Source organism: Pogona vitticeps, chromosome 3, assembly GCF_051106095.1.
Source record: "Pogona vitticeps strain Pit_001003342236 chromosome 3, PviZW2.1, whole genome shotgun sequence".
NCBI classification, from domain to species: domain Eukaryota; kingdom Metazoa; phylum Chordata; class Lepidosauria; order Squamata; family Agamidae; genus Pogona; species Pogona vitticeps.
This window is the reverse complement of record NC_135785.1, coordinates 30,755,708-30,769,391: the sequence shown is the minus strand read 5'-3', so window position 1 is coordinate 30,769,391 and position 13,684 is coordinate 30,755,708. Positions and strand designations below refer to the sequence as shown.

The window sequence follows — 13,684 nt, the reverse complement described above, 5'->3', positions numbered from 1 at the left end:
AGAAAGGATGAAGAAAGAGGGCTGCTGTCCGGTTTACAATGCAAGATACACGATAAATATGGGAAGCCATGGAGAGGAAACAGAAAAGCAAGAAAGCATTGTTACCCATATTGATTGTTAGAAATGGCATCAGGAAATTCAGAGATGGGGAATCTTTGGCTTTCCAAACATTTTGGACTATAATTCCCATAAACCCTTACAATTGAACCTGGTCACTGGGACCAATGGGAATGGAAGTGAAAAATAATCTGAAGGGCCAAAGTTCAGTATTGGAGATTGAACAAAATAAAACAAGGAGGCCTTATCATTTCCATCCTGCAAAGCATAGGAATCATGTGATCCTGACACAAATATGTAGGTGGTGGTTCCAACCAGCACCAGCCAGCCAGCATGACCAGGGGGCAGAAATGGTAAAAGCTATAGTGCAACAACATGTAGAGAGTTGTGATGCAATAACATCTGGAAATTCTTCATGCCCAGAAGGATGAGGGAACCATAGCAGGTTTTTCAACTAGAATGAAAAGAAGAAGCTAGAAGGAAAAATAGTTTCATCCAAACTATAAAACCTAAAGGTCCTGCGCACTACTTCCTGTGATGTGGAAAGATAGCTTAACCGCACTCTCTCCAGTTTCAACATCAGAATGCTGTGTCCTCACAATGTCCAGGCCTCATATGAAAGGGAATGAGATGATGCTACTAGTTCTGTTGTTTTGTCTGACCCTATCAAGCTGTAATCAGATGTGATTTAGGAGAATGATCACAAATCTAATTTTACATACACCAGTCCTATGCCTGGAAAAGCTTGAGGTTTAAATCAACCATTGTTATCTTCTTTACAGCTGTGCTCTATGCTTTCACCAACAACTCAAAACAACCTATGTACATTGCTCGCCTTGTCTCTTTGACCAACAAAGATTTTTCCCAAACCCACAACAAAAGAAAGAAAACATCCCTGTCACTTTTGATCTGCCACACAAGGGTTAGGAGAACCAGCTCCTGCCCATAAAAATGAATTTTCTCCCAGTCAATATCATCCCTGTTTGGTTTTCTTGCTATTTTCTGAGACTTAGAAGGAAAGTGCAAGTTATATGAAGGAAGAGTAAAAATTGGTGGGAAAACATCAGTAATTTCAAATATGTAGATTAGACCATATACCTGGCAGAAAGCAGCACTCTTAAACTACTGCTGAGGAAGGTTAACAAAGAAAGTGCTAAAGCAGAATTACAGTTCAATATTAAGAAGACCAAAATAATGACTACAGAAACATTAGATACTTTCAAGCTGACAGTGAAGAAATTGAAATCAAGGTACTTTCTATACCTTGGTCCAGTCACTGATCCAAAGGGAGGCTGCAGCTGAGAAATCACAAGATGACTGAGCTTTGGAAAGGCAGCAATAAAAGAAGCAGAAAGGCTCCTGAAGATGATGGGTGTGTCAAGTCTATCCTATTGCCAGTTACTGGATACAGAGGTCAAAGTTGCACAGTGAAAACAGCTGACAGGGAACAAATTATTTAAAATGCGCTGAGAGAGGGCATATAGAAAAGACCAATACATGGGTGCTAGATCAGCTAAAGGGAGCGTTTGATCTAGCACTGGACTCTCTGACAACAAAAACATCCTACTTTGGGCACATCGTGAGTGACAAGACTCAATGGGAAAAGCTATAATGCTGGGAAAAGCGGAAGACAGCAGGAAAAGAGGACGCCAGACTATGAGATGGCTCGACACCTTAAAAGAATCCTCAGGTTTTAGTTTGCAAGACTTTTTCGGGGTCACTACTTCAGAGGCTTGCTATAAAGCCGAAGCAACTTGATGACACATAATAACAATCGAAATAAGTAAGAAAACCTGTGGATGGAAAGGCGCCCCAAAGCGAAATGTTTCAATCAATCTGCCCACATCGCCTTCTGTTCCCAGGAGAGGCTTTTCTTGCAAATGTATTCGGAAGGAAAGTGGCGGAGAGAGGGCGGCCGGGGAGTTGTTTTCCAGCTGCGACCAAGGCCCCGCCCGCTTCTTCCGCCTTTTTCACAACAATCGCAGCAAAGCGGGGCCAGACGCGCCATAATGTGTATTTCAATGAGGGGTGGCTGGGCTGGGCGGGCGCTCAGCCTGGGAGGCCCTCCGCGCTCTCGCCGCTCTGCCGCCTGGCCTCGGGGGAACAAGTCGGTACCTTGGGCAAGACCGGAGGCGCTCCGGGGGCTTCTTCTCTTCTCCGCAGCCGCCGGTGGCCGTCGAGCGACGCGGGAGCCTCTCCGGCCCCTCGCCCTGCTGCGACCAGACGAGGAAAGGCGCCGAGCAGAGCGAGCTGGCACCGGACGTGTGGAGGCAGCGGGAGAAGCCCGAGGGAGCCAAGGCAGGGCGTGTTAGCCGAGGAGAGGAGAGGGAAGCCGGGAGCCGCTCCCCCGGGCGGCTTCCCGACGGCTAGTTTAGGCCCCGAAGCTGGCTCCCTCCTTGGAAATGGCCTTTCGGAACCCAGCCTCAGATGCAGGGGCCTCTGGTTTCTAAAATTAGAGCAACGGGAAGGTGGAAGGCTCTGTCAGCCAGGTCGCAGCTGATTGCTCCTTGAGGGAGGAAGGGAACGCTGCACGTGCTCAGGGACTAAGGACTCCGGGCTTGACGTATGGTGGACCGCAGGAAGGTTTCCACCCTGGGCATCGCTTGAATCAAGCCCATCTCCCTTGTGTATTTGACATCGGCTAGTTTTTGTTAGTCTGGTAGTCGGAAATCAAATAGATCCCCGTTAGCTGCGAGAATCAACTTCAGGGAGCTTTACAAGGGGCAGCTTTGCTTTACTTTACTTTTGTTTTTTGTTGTTTTTTACTGTACAACAGAAGCAAAAAAATCAATAAAAATAGTGTGGCACTTTAAAGACTCACTGATTTATTTGGCCCTTTTGGGGAGAAAGGCAGGATAGAAATATTTTAAATAAACAAATAAATTTCAGTCTGAGCTATCACTGAATGCAATCAACTTCTTCAGACACAAGGAGTGAAATAAATAGCTGTTAGTTTATTATATATATTGTGCTCTTGGGAGCAGAAAGCATTCCATAAACTAGATGAAAAAAAATAGGGATGCTGCAAACAAAATATAACTACAAAACTGGACCTTGGATCAGCACCAAATTTGGCATGGATGTAGCAGAAAGTCACCATTAGCCTGTGGAGTATATCTGGGTTCCATGATTCCCCATACTATTTCACATATACATGAAAAACCCGAAAGAGGCTTTCCAGAATTTTGTGATCTGGTACCACCACTATGCTGTTAACACACAACTCCATATGCTTTTTAAGATCTTCCAGGAGTCCACTAGCACCTTTACCTGTTCACAAAGTAACAGCATGCAAGGGAAAATCCCAGAAGCTGACTCCCTTTTTCATCAGTTAACCACTTATCACCCAAAATGCAAAGCAATCGTCAGGGCTGTTTTTCAACAAGTGTGAATGGTAGTGAACAGAAGAGGGTACCCCATAAACCATCTTGACTGCTGCCATTGGTGTTGTCAACATTGAGGCTGCCCATTGTTATGTAATGTTTCCCATCCTTTTTCCTGCTGGCAACGCAGACACAATATTGTGCAGTATACTGAGCCATTTCCTAGCTTTTTGAAATGTGAGTACAGAAGCAAAATATCCCACATTTATAAACTGGATATATTTTTGAGGAATTTAATATAAAGATTGTGGAGGTAGGGATCCAGCAAATATGGACACAGAGACAGAAACTAAAATGTCAACTTGACAGGAGAATTACTGAAACAAGTACTGAATTCTGAGGCTTGTGTGATGTAAACCACATGCAGTGTAGTCTGCACCACAGGTAGTTCTTTCAACATTGATGTGCAATGAGCATTTAAGTCATCCATTGCACAAGTCTAAAAACTATTACCTGGAAATCACCGGAGCAGCCATAGATCGCTGAGAGCAGAAACCCTTTATGTTCTGTTTGCAAACAGGATACTGCATGACAGTGTCAATTACAGGAACATGCTGAGGATTTCCACATTGGTTGCCTATCGGGGAAGTAAGCATAGGTTGGTGACTGAAGTGAACTGAAGCAGGAAGCAACCTTTCCCCACTTTCTATCAAATGCTGATTTGAGGGGCAGAAACAGTGATGTTCTTCATGCATTAAACTGTAAAGAAAACTGTTTATTAATAAATACTGGTCAAAATCCTACTGTGCAATTACAGAAGTGGGGGGAAATGGTGTAACTCCTGGAGCAAATTTCTGATAATGTGTTCCCTTTTGGATTTCCACTGGATTGGTGAGCAATGAGGAATCAAAGCAGGGACTTGTAAATTATCAGCAACTGCTGTGAGTTACACTGTTCCCTTTATGCTGGCATAACTTTCTTTTCAGGAGGGCTCCATCCATAGTGAAAAGGGTACGAATCTTTGACCTATTCAAATCTTTAGACCAATGGTGGGATTCAAATAAATTAACAACAGGTTCTATGTCCTAATGATTGATAAATAAATAAATAAATAAATGAATAAATGAATAAATGAATGTATAAATAAATAAATAAATAAATAAATAAATAAATAAATAAATAAATAAATAAATAAATAAATAAATGCCCAGGACAGTGGACTCCGATGATGGTTTCTTCCACAGCGGTCTCCCAGCGGTTTTGGGGCAGGAGGAAAAGTTCTTTGTTATTATAAATGAGGCTTGGAGGTTTGATCTCTTTGTGGTGTGAGTGACTTTTCTATTGCATACCTTGCTTGCGTGGATTAGTGAGACCATCACCGGTTCATGCATTGGATATTTTCTGAGATTTTTAGAAAAAACCTGTTTCTAGGCAGAGCAACAGTCTTATGTGGTACCTTTAACTTGAAAAAAATCATTGTAAAACGAGGACGGTTGGGTGTTTGACTGAAGCAGTCTCACTCCAAAACTTTTTCCCTCTGTGTCCTGCCCTCATGCCTTGTCAATCACCCCCCCCTCAAGGAGTAATCTTTCCCCCCCCTTTCCCCCAGTATTGCCTCTGCTCTTTCCAAGGCTCTATCTCTCTCACCCCCACCCCACCTCAGACAGCTAATTGTGCCCCCTTCCCCCCCCCGCTTGTCGCTGGTCACCTGGCCCCTCCTCCTTCATTCTCAGGCCAGCAAACGGTTCTACGAACCAATAGTACATTTAGGAATCGGTTCTACAGAATAGGTGCGAACCTGCTGAATCCCACCTCTGCTTTAGACACACTTTGGAATTTGTGTATGTAATTTATCTCAGCCGCTTCCCTCTCCAGTTTCCCTTTGTGATTTGTTTTTATACAACATACACTTTCAGATCATGAACAGCTGAAGTATTCTGAAACTGTGGATTCTCAAAGGCTTTCACGGCCGGGATCTGATGGTTGTTGTGGGTTTTTTTGGCTCTTTGGCTGTGTTCTGAAGGTTGTTCTTCCTGACGTTTCACCAGTCTCTGTGGCCAGCATCTTCAGAGGACTGGAGTAGGAACTCTACCCATGCTCTGTTGCTGTTTGTTGGATAGTTGAGTATTTATAGCTATGGGAACAGCTTTTGACCTTTTCGCGAGATAGGGTGATGATGGTGATCAGCGTGTTTTGTTGTGGATGTAATTGTTATGATAAGGGGGAGAGATTATCTGTCACTGTGGTTGATGGGTATTCTGAAGCTGGCTTTGGGGTATTACCATTTCTGGTGTCAGCTTTGTTTCAGTTTCTACTCTTGTTCAGAGATTGTTGTGTTTGTACTGTGCGGGATGCAGAGAACCCTGTTGACAGAAGATGGCATAGATCACATTGGTGGATAATCAGCCTAAGGAGTTCCTGATTTTGCAAGAGATATTGCTGAGGCCAGTAATAGTGACACCAGGGTGGATGTGGGCATGCAGCTGACATCCAGCTTTACAGCAGTTTTTTTTCTGTGCCAGTACCATGTTGTGTGTCAATAGCTGTTTAAGATTTGTACAATGTCTGTGAGTACAACCCACTCACTTGGAATCTGAAAGAGGAAGGTGTTATTGGTTGGAATAGACTGCCGATAGTTGATAATATATGTGGTCACAGCAAGACCTATAAGTGACTGATAATATTTTGTCTTTCTAGTAGTCTGTCTTGCAGAAGGTTGTTTTTGGGTATCTGTCTGGATTGCCATTTTTTTTCACTGAGTGAACATTGTATAATGTGGTATAGCCCAGTTTAGTACAAACCCCAAGCACACTATGCACTTGTTCATATAAAGTGGGTGTGTATGCACACTTAACATGGCAATAGGTGGTTTCATAGATGCCTTGAGGCAAGGATTATAAACATATGCATACACTGATAATGAACAATCAACCACCAGCTTTTCAGGGACATGCTATTTGCTTCATTTTATTGTATGTATTCATAATTATGACCAGGAAACATGCATGTATTGCAAATGCCTTTCCCTTCAGGGGTTATCAGTTGTCAGAGAAATTCATGAAACATGTTGTTATTTTTAATCTACTGATAGTTATTATTATTATTATTTATTATTTATTGTATTTATACCCCGCCTATCTAGTCATTTCAGCCACTCTAGGCGGCTTACAACATAAAACATGACAAGTTCAAGAAAAATTTATAACAATTAATTAATTAAATGATTTTGCAATGGGAAAAATACAAAATAAATCAAATAAAGAGGAAAAAAAGGAAAGAGGACAGGAATTAACTGGAAGGGAAGGCCTGCCTATACATCCATGTTTTTAGTTGGTTCTTAAAAGTACCCAGCAAGGGTGCAGCGCGAATCTCCGGAGGTAGGCTATTCCAGAGGCGAGGAGCCACTGCCGAGAAGGCCCGGTTTCTAGTTCTTTCCTTCTGGGCCTCCCTCGGCATCAGGCTCCTCAGCCTCACCTCCTGGCTCGCGCGGGTGACACGGGTAGAGCTAGTTGGGAGTAAGCGTTCCACCAAGTATCAAGGTCCTAAACCGTTTAGGGCTTTGTATGTAAGCATTAACACTTTGAAGTCAATGCGGAAACGGATGGGCAGCCAGTGCAGCATGGCCAGAGTAGGAGAGATATGTTGATATTTTCTCATTCCAGTAAGGAGTCTGGCCACCGCATTCTGCACCACTTGAAGTTTCCGCATCAGCTTCAAAGCGTGTTACAGTAGTCTAATCTAGAGATTACGAGCGCATGTACTAAGGTAGTGAGCGCCCCCATGTCTAGGTAAGGTCGCAGCCGGGCAATCCGCCAAAGGTGGAAAAAGGCGGTGCGGACTACCGATGCCACTTGCGTTTCCATGATGAGCATTGGATCTAGGTGTACCCCCAGGCTGCAGACCCCACTCTTCGCGGCCAGGGCCATCCCCCCCAAACATGAGGGAGTTTCCCAAGCCACCATCCACAGGGTCACCCACCCTCTTCCTTCTTGTCCGGGTTCAGCTTCCGCCCGTTCTCCTGCATCCATTTCTGTACGGCCCCCAGGCAGCACTGGAGGGACAGGACGGCATCACCTGCAGTTGATGAAAAGGAAATATAGAGCTCGGTGTCATCAGCATATTGATGACACGATGCTCCACACCCCCTGATGACCCCACCCAGCGGCCTCATATAGATGTTAAACAACATTGGGGAAATGATCAACCCCTGTAGAACCCCACAATTGAGACTCCATGGGGCCGAAATACTCTCCCCAAGCTGCACTCTCTGGGGGCAGTCCTCCAAGAAGGAACGGAACCAGGCCAGAGCCAAGCCACCAATACCCAACTCAGAGAGCCTCCCCAGGAGGATACCGTGGTCGACGGTATCGAAGGCCTCCAAGATGTCGAGGAGGACCAACAAAGATATTTTACCGCTGTCGGCCTCCCTCAACAAGTCATCGTACAGGGTGACCAATGCCGTCTCTGTACCGTGGCATGGCCTGAAGCCCGACTGAAAAGGATCCAGGGCATCTGTTTCATCCAGATGTGCCTGAAGATGGTCAGCCACCACCCTCTCGACCACTTTGCTCATGAAAGAAATATTGGCGATGGGCCTATAATTGCCAATTTTGTCCGCCCTCAAATTAGGTTTCTTTCTTATGGGCCTAATGAGTGTCTCCTTGAGGGCAGAGGGAAACCTGCCCTCAAGGAAAGACCCATTTATTATTGCAGTGGCCCATTCTGTTGTTATTGGCCTGGCTGCTTTGATTAGCCAGGCCAGGCAAGGGTCCAAGGAGGAGGTGGTGGCTTGACAGCGGTCAAGCACTCTGGCCACAGAATCAGGCGTGACAGGCTGAAAGGAGTCAAGGGTTACCGGGCAAGACGAAGCGCTGGACATCTCTGTTCGACTCACTGTGTTCAAAAAAAGGAACAGAACACATGCAATCTGCAATAAAACATCATCTGGAATGCTCAGTGTTACAGTTAGTCAGCTATGTTCTTTCCCAGCATATTTTATTGCACTACTACCAAGTCAGTCAGCATTCCATATTTAACATGTGTGCTCAGACCTTACTATACGGCCTTGTCTTTTTCTTTCTTTTGTCAGTCCCAAAGACTGCAGATACAATAGAATTTTGCATTATTATTATTTTCTTTGCTAAACTTCCAGTATCCTAGAATGTGCAGACCCTACTGATAAAGTTCATGGAAGAAGTGAAAACAAAGAGTTAAAGTATGTGGAGATAGGACACACAAACATACAGGGCATTCACCTCATCATAACAAGATAACTCCCTGCAGTGCAACACACACTGGATCACAAGAATCATGCAAAAGAGCAGCTGAACACAGAGGCTGGCTTGGCTGGGGAGAACAGTATTTAATAATTTTCCTGTGTGGGTCCAAATATGCTTAAAAGGCTTAATGGCATATTTTATTTTCAGGGTTTTTTAATGTTAACAGTTTTGATATTTCAGAGATGTATTCTGTCTTTTGTTTTAAAGTGTGCTTCATTAGGCCATAAGTTCTTACATTTTTAAAAAAAATAACTTGAAATATTCTTTTAAATCATTTTTATATTTTTGTTCCTGTATTTTGGATTGAATTCTCGCTTAAGTATTTGCCTAGAACTTAAGTTCAGTTTTCATATGTAATATTTGTGCTTATAGGTGGTGTGTGGTTTTTGTTTTTTGCAGCGGTTTATTTTGTATTTTACAACTCTGAAGTAATTCTGCACATTTGTAACATAGAAGCAATGTTGAGAAATAAGCTTGTAGAACTAGAAAAGCTGAAGTTGCCTGTGATTATTGCAACAGTGAAAAGACTTTGACTGCAATACTCAGATGAACTTTGATATGATAGTTGGTGATTGTTTGGTTTTATTCTGGAATGAACTCTTAACTGGAATAATAGCAATTCAGACCCCCCCCCCCAGGTCTATAAAGTCCTCTAAGACTCCTAGAGAGGATCAAGTATCAGTAGCATTCTGAGAAACAAAATATTAAATGTGATGAAATTCAGGCCTGCTTAAGAAAGACAACCATGATAAACATTCAGTTTATAAACACACCCAAAATGATTAGTAGCATAGTGAACTTTTGGCCTGTCTGCATAGCTGAACTACCTTTAATTTCATGTAGAGAAAACTTGCTGAAAGGTTTCAGATTTGTGGAATCTTCCTTCCTGAAGGAAAATTAAGTAGAATCTTCCATATTAACTTTTTTTTATTAAAATAATGTTTAAAGTCAGTTCCTAATTTTTTTTTACAAAAAAATCTGTCATTGTATGTTTTTGATTTCTTTTTGATTATTTTAATTTCCTCTAAATTACCTTGGAGGATCATTGTCAGAAAGACCATGAGCACCTGCTTTTAAAATAATATCATGATTTTTTACACAAATAAATATCCCAAAGCACCTAAACTTTCTAGAGACACATAACCTCCCAAACTCATGCTGACATTTTTCCAGCAATTCCTTTCATTCATTTCCTGTACTGTATCTCTTTCTCTATTCTTATGTTTTGGGGTTTGGTTTCACCAGTATGTTGATGACACCCAACTCTATCTGTCTTTTCCATCTAAATCTAAGAACGCCATTCTGGTTCTAAATCAGTGTCTGGTGTCAGTAATGAACTTGATGAGGACGAATAAACTGAAACTGAATCAGACAAGACAGAGGTGCTCCTGGCCAGTCAAAAACAAGATCAAGGAATAGGGTTGCAGTCTGTGCTGGATGGGGCTACGCTCCCTCTGAAAACACAGGCACACAGCTTGGGGGTGTTCCTGGATTCATTTCTTGAGCCTGGGTGCCCAGGTTTCATGGTAGCCAGGAGTGTCATCACACAGTTTACACTAGTGCACCAGCTGCCCGTTTCTTGAGAGGACTGATCTGAGCATGGTGACACATGCACTAGTTACATCTCAGTTGGATTACTGTAACACTGTCTACGTAGGGCTGCCTCTGGAAAGTGTTCAGAAATCCCAGAGGATTCAAAATACCTCAGCCAGATTGCTAACTGAGGCTGGTTAGAGGGAACATATAGAACTCCTGTTACAGCAGCTCCACTGATTGCTGTGCCTTTCCACACACAATTCAAAGTGCTGGTTTAACCTATAAATGGCTTGAGTCCAAGCAATCTAGAAGACCGCGTCTATGAGCCTGCCCAAGCTTTAAGGTCATTGGCAGAGGTCTTTCTCTCATCCCCACCACCCTCACAGGTGCACTTTGTGGGGACACGGGAGAGGGCCTTCTCTGTTGCTGCTCCCAGACTCTGGAACTATCTCCCACGGGAAGCTTGGCTGGCTCCATCATTGCTGTCCTTCAGCAAGCAGGCAAAGACCTTTTTCTTCAGATGGGCTTTTCCTTATTGGCTGGTGGTCTAAAAGGAGTTTTTAAACGGACTCAGTTGTTTTAAATGTGTTTTAGCCTTGATTTTATTTAATGTTTTTAATATAATATTTGTTTATTTCTTTTTAAATATTTGTATATGTACTATTTTTAGCTTTCAGATAATTGTTTTTTTTAATGATGTAAGCTACCTTTCGTCCTTTTTAAGGTGGGGTAAAATATTTTAAAGAAATAAATGTTAGAATTATTAGAATTAGATTAGAATTAATTTTAGAATACAATATTAGGCTAGCTTATGTTCAGAGGTTGAAAGACCCAAAACCGCCATGTGTCTTGATTTTGTGACCTGTGACTCTCTCTTGTATCCCGCAGAGAGAGTGACTAAGACTCAGCAGAGCACTTGGCTATGGATGGTGAAACTGGTAAAGCCACTTCTTAAATATTTCGCTCACCTTGAAATCCCTATTAGGTTCTCTATAAATTTGGTCCAACTTGAAAGTACAGTACTATACACATGTGCCTGCCTCTCAGCTAAGCGGTGGATACCTGAGCACAGGCAGCAGGTCTGGCTTCTATGAAGGAGCCAGGCCTGCTGACTCTGAAGATGTTGGTAGAAGTGGTGGCAACTTCAGGACAAGTTAGGGAGGCAATGTGTGCAGAGGGTGGGATAGGTGGTTCCTCACCCCCCAGCATGAAACAGTTTGAACCAGTTTGTTCTTGGGGGGCATGATAGTTTAAGGGTAGCCAGAACCACAAACTATCATGAATCACCAGTTTTCCAGGTGGTGCCCATCTCTAGTAGTGACCCCTTATTGTCAGTTAAGCACAGTGGATCAATTTGCCATCTAGTAAAGATTCTCTTATTTATTTAATTATTGAATTTTTACCCCGCCCATCTAGTTCCTCTATTAGGTTTATTTCCCCACCCATCTTATTCGTCTATTAGTTTTATTTCATTAAATGAGTACCCAGCAGCATGTGGCAATGATGAAGAGCAGCACACACACATCACCACCCAAACAGTGATGCTTGGTAGAAGGCTCAACATCCCAAAAATAGAGATGAATTGGATTGTGAAAAGTATCAGGCAGAGTGAGCTGTTTTTCTATTGATCTGCTGTTTCTCTGCTATACAGTCATTTTATTTATGTCAAAATGATAAACGTGTCTTTTACCACACACATCTTTGGTTTCTCTGTGACTGTGCGTGTGTGTGTGTGTGTGTGTGTGTGTGTGTGTGTGTGTGTGTGTGTGTGTGTGTGTGTGTGTGTGTGTGTGTGTGTGTGAGAGAGAGAGAGAGAGAGAGAGAGAGAGAGAGAGAGAGAGAGAGAGAGAGAGAGAGAGAGAGAGAGAGAGAGAGAGAATCTGTGGGTTTATGCATTATCTGCAGGAGTGGAATGCAGAATGCCTGCATATGTTGCATGAGTTGCAAGAAGTGAGGTGACTGCAGTGAAGTCAGTGATGCCACCCTTCTCTGCTGTCCTGAGTCATGTGGAGCATTTCCTGTGCAATCTTTGTTAGCACAGATTGAAGGAACCATACAGAAAGAATAAAGTTTAGATGCAGAACTGACTCTGTCCTCCCCTCCCCACAAAGGATCAACACATCCATGCATTTGATGCAATGAAAGATAATATTACATAGCTGTTCTGCATTGTGCCCTATCCCATCACTCATTCCAGTGTCAAATTTTTGAAGCATTGCTATCGACAGCAAAGGTGTGGAAGAAAAGAAGGATCAGTCTCAAATCAGGGAGGCTCAAAAGCTGAACCATCCTGGTGTTCCTTGGGAAGATGATTTGGCCATTGCTCAGAACAGGCTTTGCTTCTATCTTCAGAACCACCTGAGTGAAAAGCAACACTATGAAGAGTAGGACGCCAGGATGCATTTGCCAGCAGAGCAGGAGAAAGAATCCAGTGCTTATAGAACACCAGTAGAGTGCAGCTTTTCTCTGGAAAGGAGTTCAGAACTCACCAACCTCTCTGAAACCTCTAGCATTTTATGCTTCCACTCCTCAAACTCCAAACTGTCATACCTCTTAAAGCAGGGGTTCCCAAACTGTGTGCCACAGCTCTGTGGAGTGCCCATGATCCAAGCTAGGGGCACCACATGAAAAGAAAAGAGTTATGAAGGTTGTAGAGGAGCCTTCCTAGAGCCTTCATTGCTCTATTTGGAGGAGCTGTTCATAGATCTATGTTGGAAATGAAGGCTGTGTGTTTGCCTCTCCTTGCTGAAACCCCCCCTCTCTATGGTCCCTGGTTTAGGTGCTTGCTGGTTGGCCATGTGGGTTTCCTGATTTGGGACCTGGAACAAGGCAGGCCCTCATGGATATTTGGTGGGGAGTAGATGGGATGGCTGGGAAGGGTGTCAGGGTCCTGCCCCTGGTGGCTGTAAGACCACTGATGACCCCTCCGATAAGGGGAGCTGTGGCCAGTGGTCAGTAAATCAAGGGGGCCACGAGGCCAAAATGTTTGGGAATCACTGCCTTAAAAAGGCTCTTTGATTCTGCCTCATGAACAGCAGTTGGCTAAGCCTAACATAGACACCATTCTTGATCCATGCCCTCCAGTTGTCAAAAAAAGGTGTCACCCATTTCTCTCAAGATAAAGATGATTTATCAGCCTTTCTGACTTGGAAGAAAGTGATGAACAATTTTCCAAGTACAGCAGCCCCTTTCAGAGGTAGGGAAACTCTATCCTGAAGTTAGCACCAGGATTTTTTTCTGCCATAAGTTAAATTGCCAAGAATTCCCTTCAGTTTTCAGTCCAGGGAAATTTCTTTCGGCAACAAAATCTACATTTACTTTTAGCACTTGGAGGATTCTCCATCCCCGATAGGCAGGCTACACCTAGTGCTCTGGATGTTGCACCAGTACAAGCAATATGGTTGGTTATAAGCTCTCCAACCACGCCATACAAGCTTAGTATTGGAGAATATCAGTAACAGAAGAGAGTCAACTACCACCTTGTGGTAA

At 43.4% G+C, this 13,684-nt stretch overlaps 2 protein-coding genes and 1 pseudogene across 9 annotated transcripts in view; 1 reads left to right on the top strand and 2 right to left on the bottom strand.

Annotated features, from left to right (window-relative positions):
• The window catches only part of LOC110091204 (phospholipid scramblase 1), a 42,884-nt gene extending 40,617 nt beyond the window's left edge, over positions 1 to 2,267 (bottom strand). Inside the window, exon 1 of the mRNA XM_072996038.2 lies at positions 2,173 to 2,267. The gene's annotated coding sequence lies outside the window, so the exon portion shown is untranslated. The remainder of the gene's footprint in view (positions 1 to 2,172) is intronic.
• Positions 1 to 2,306, bottom strand: part of LOC110091205 (phospholipid scramblase 1-like) — a 19,060-nt gene extending 16,754 nt beyond the window's left edge. For 3 of the 8 annotated variants that reach the window (XM_072996039.2, XM_078389135.1, XM_072996050.2), the window contains exon 1: positions 1,851 to 2,020. The gene's annotated coding sequence lies outside the window, so the exon portion shown is untranslated. Of the gene's footprint in view, positions 1 to 1,320; positions 1,397 to 1,850; positions 2,049 to 2,172 lie in introns of those variants that run through there. The other 5 variants (XM_072996051.2, XM_072996044.2, XM_072996041.2 and 2 more) reach the window with 5 other exon arrangements.
• On the top strand, positions 2,067 to 13,684 carry LOC144587771 (trafficking kinesin-binding protein 2-like; annotated as a pseudogene).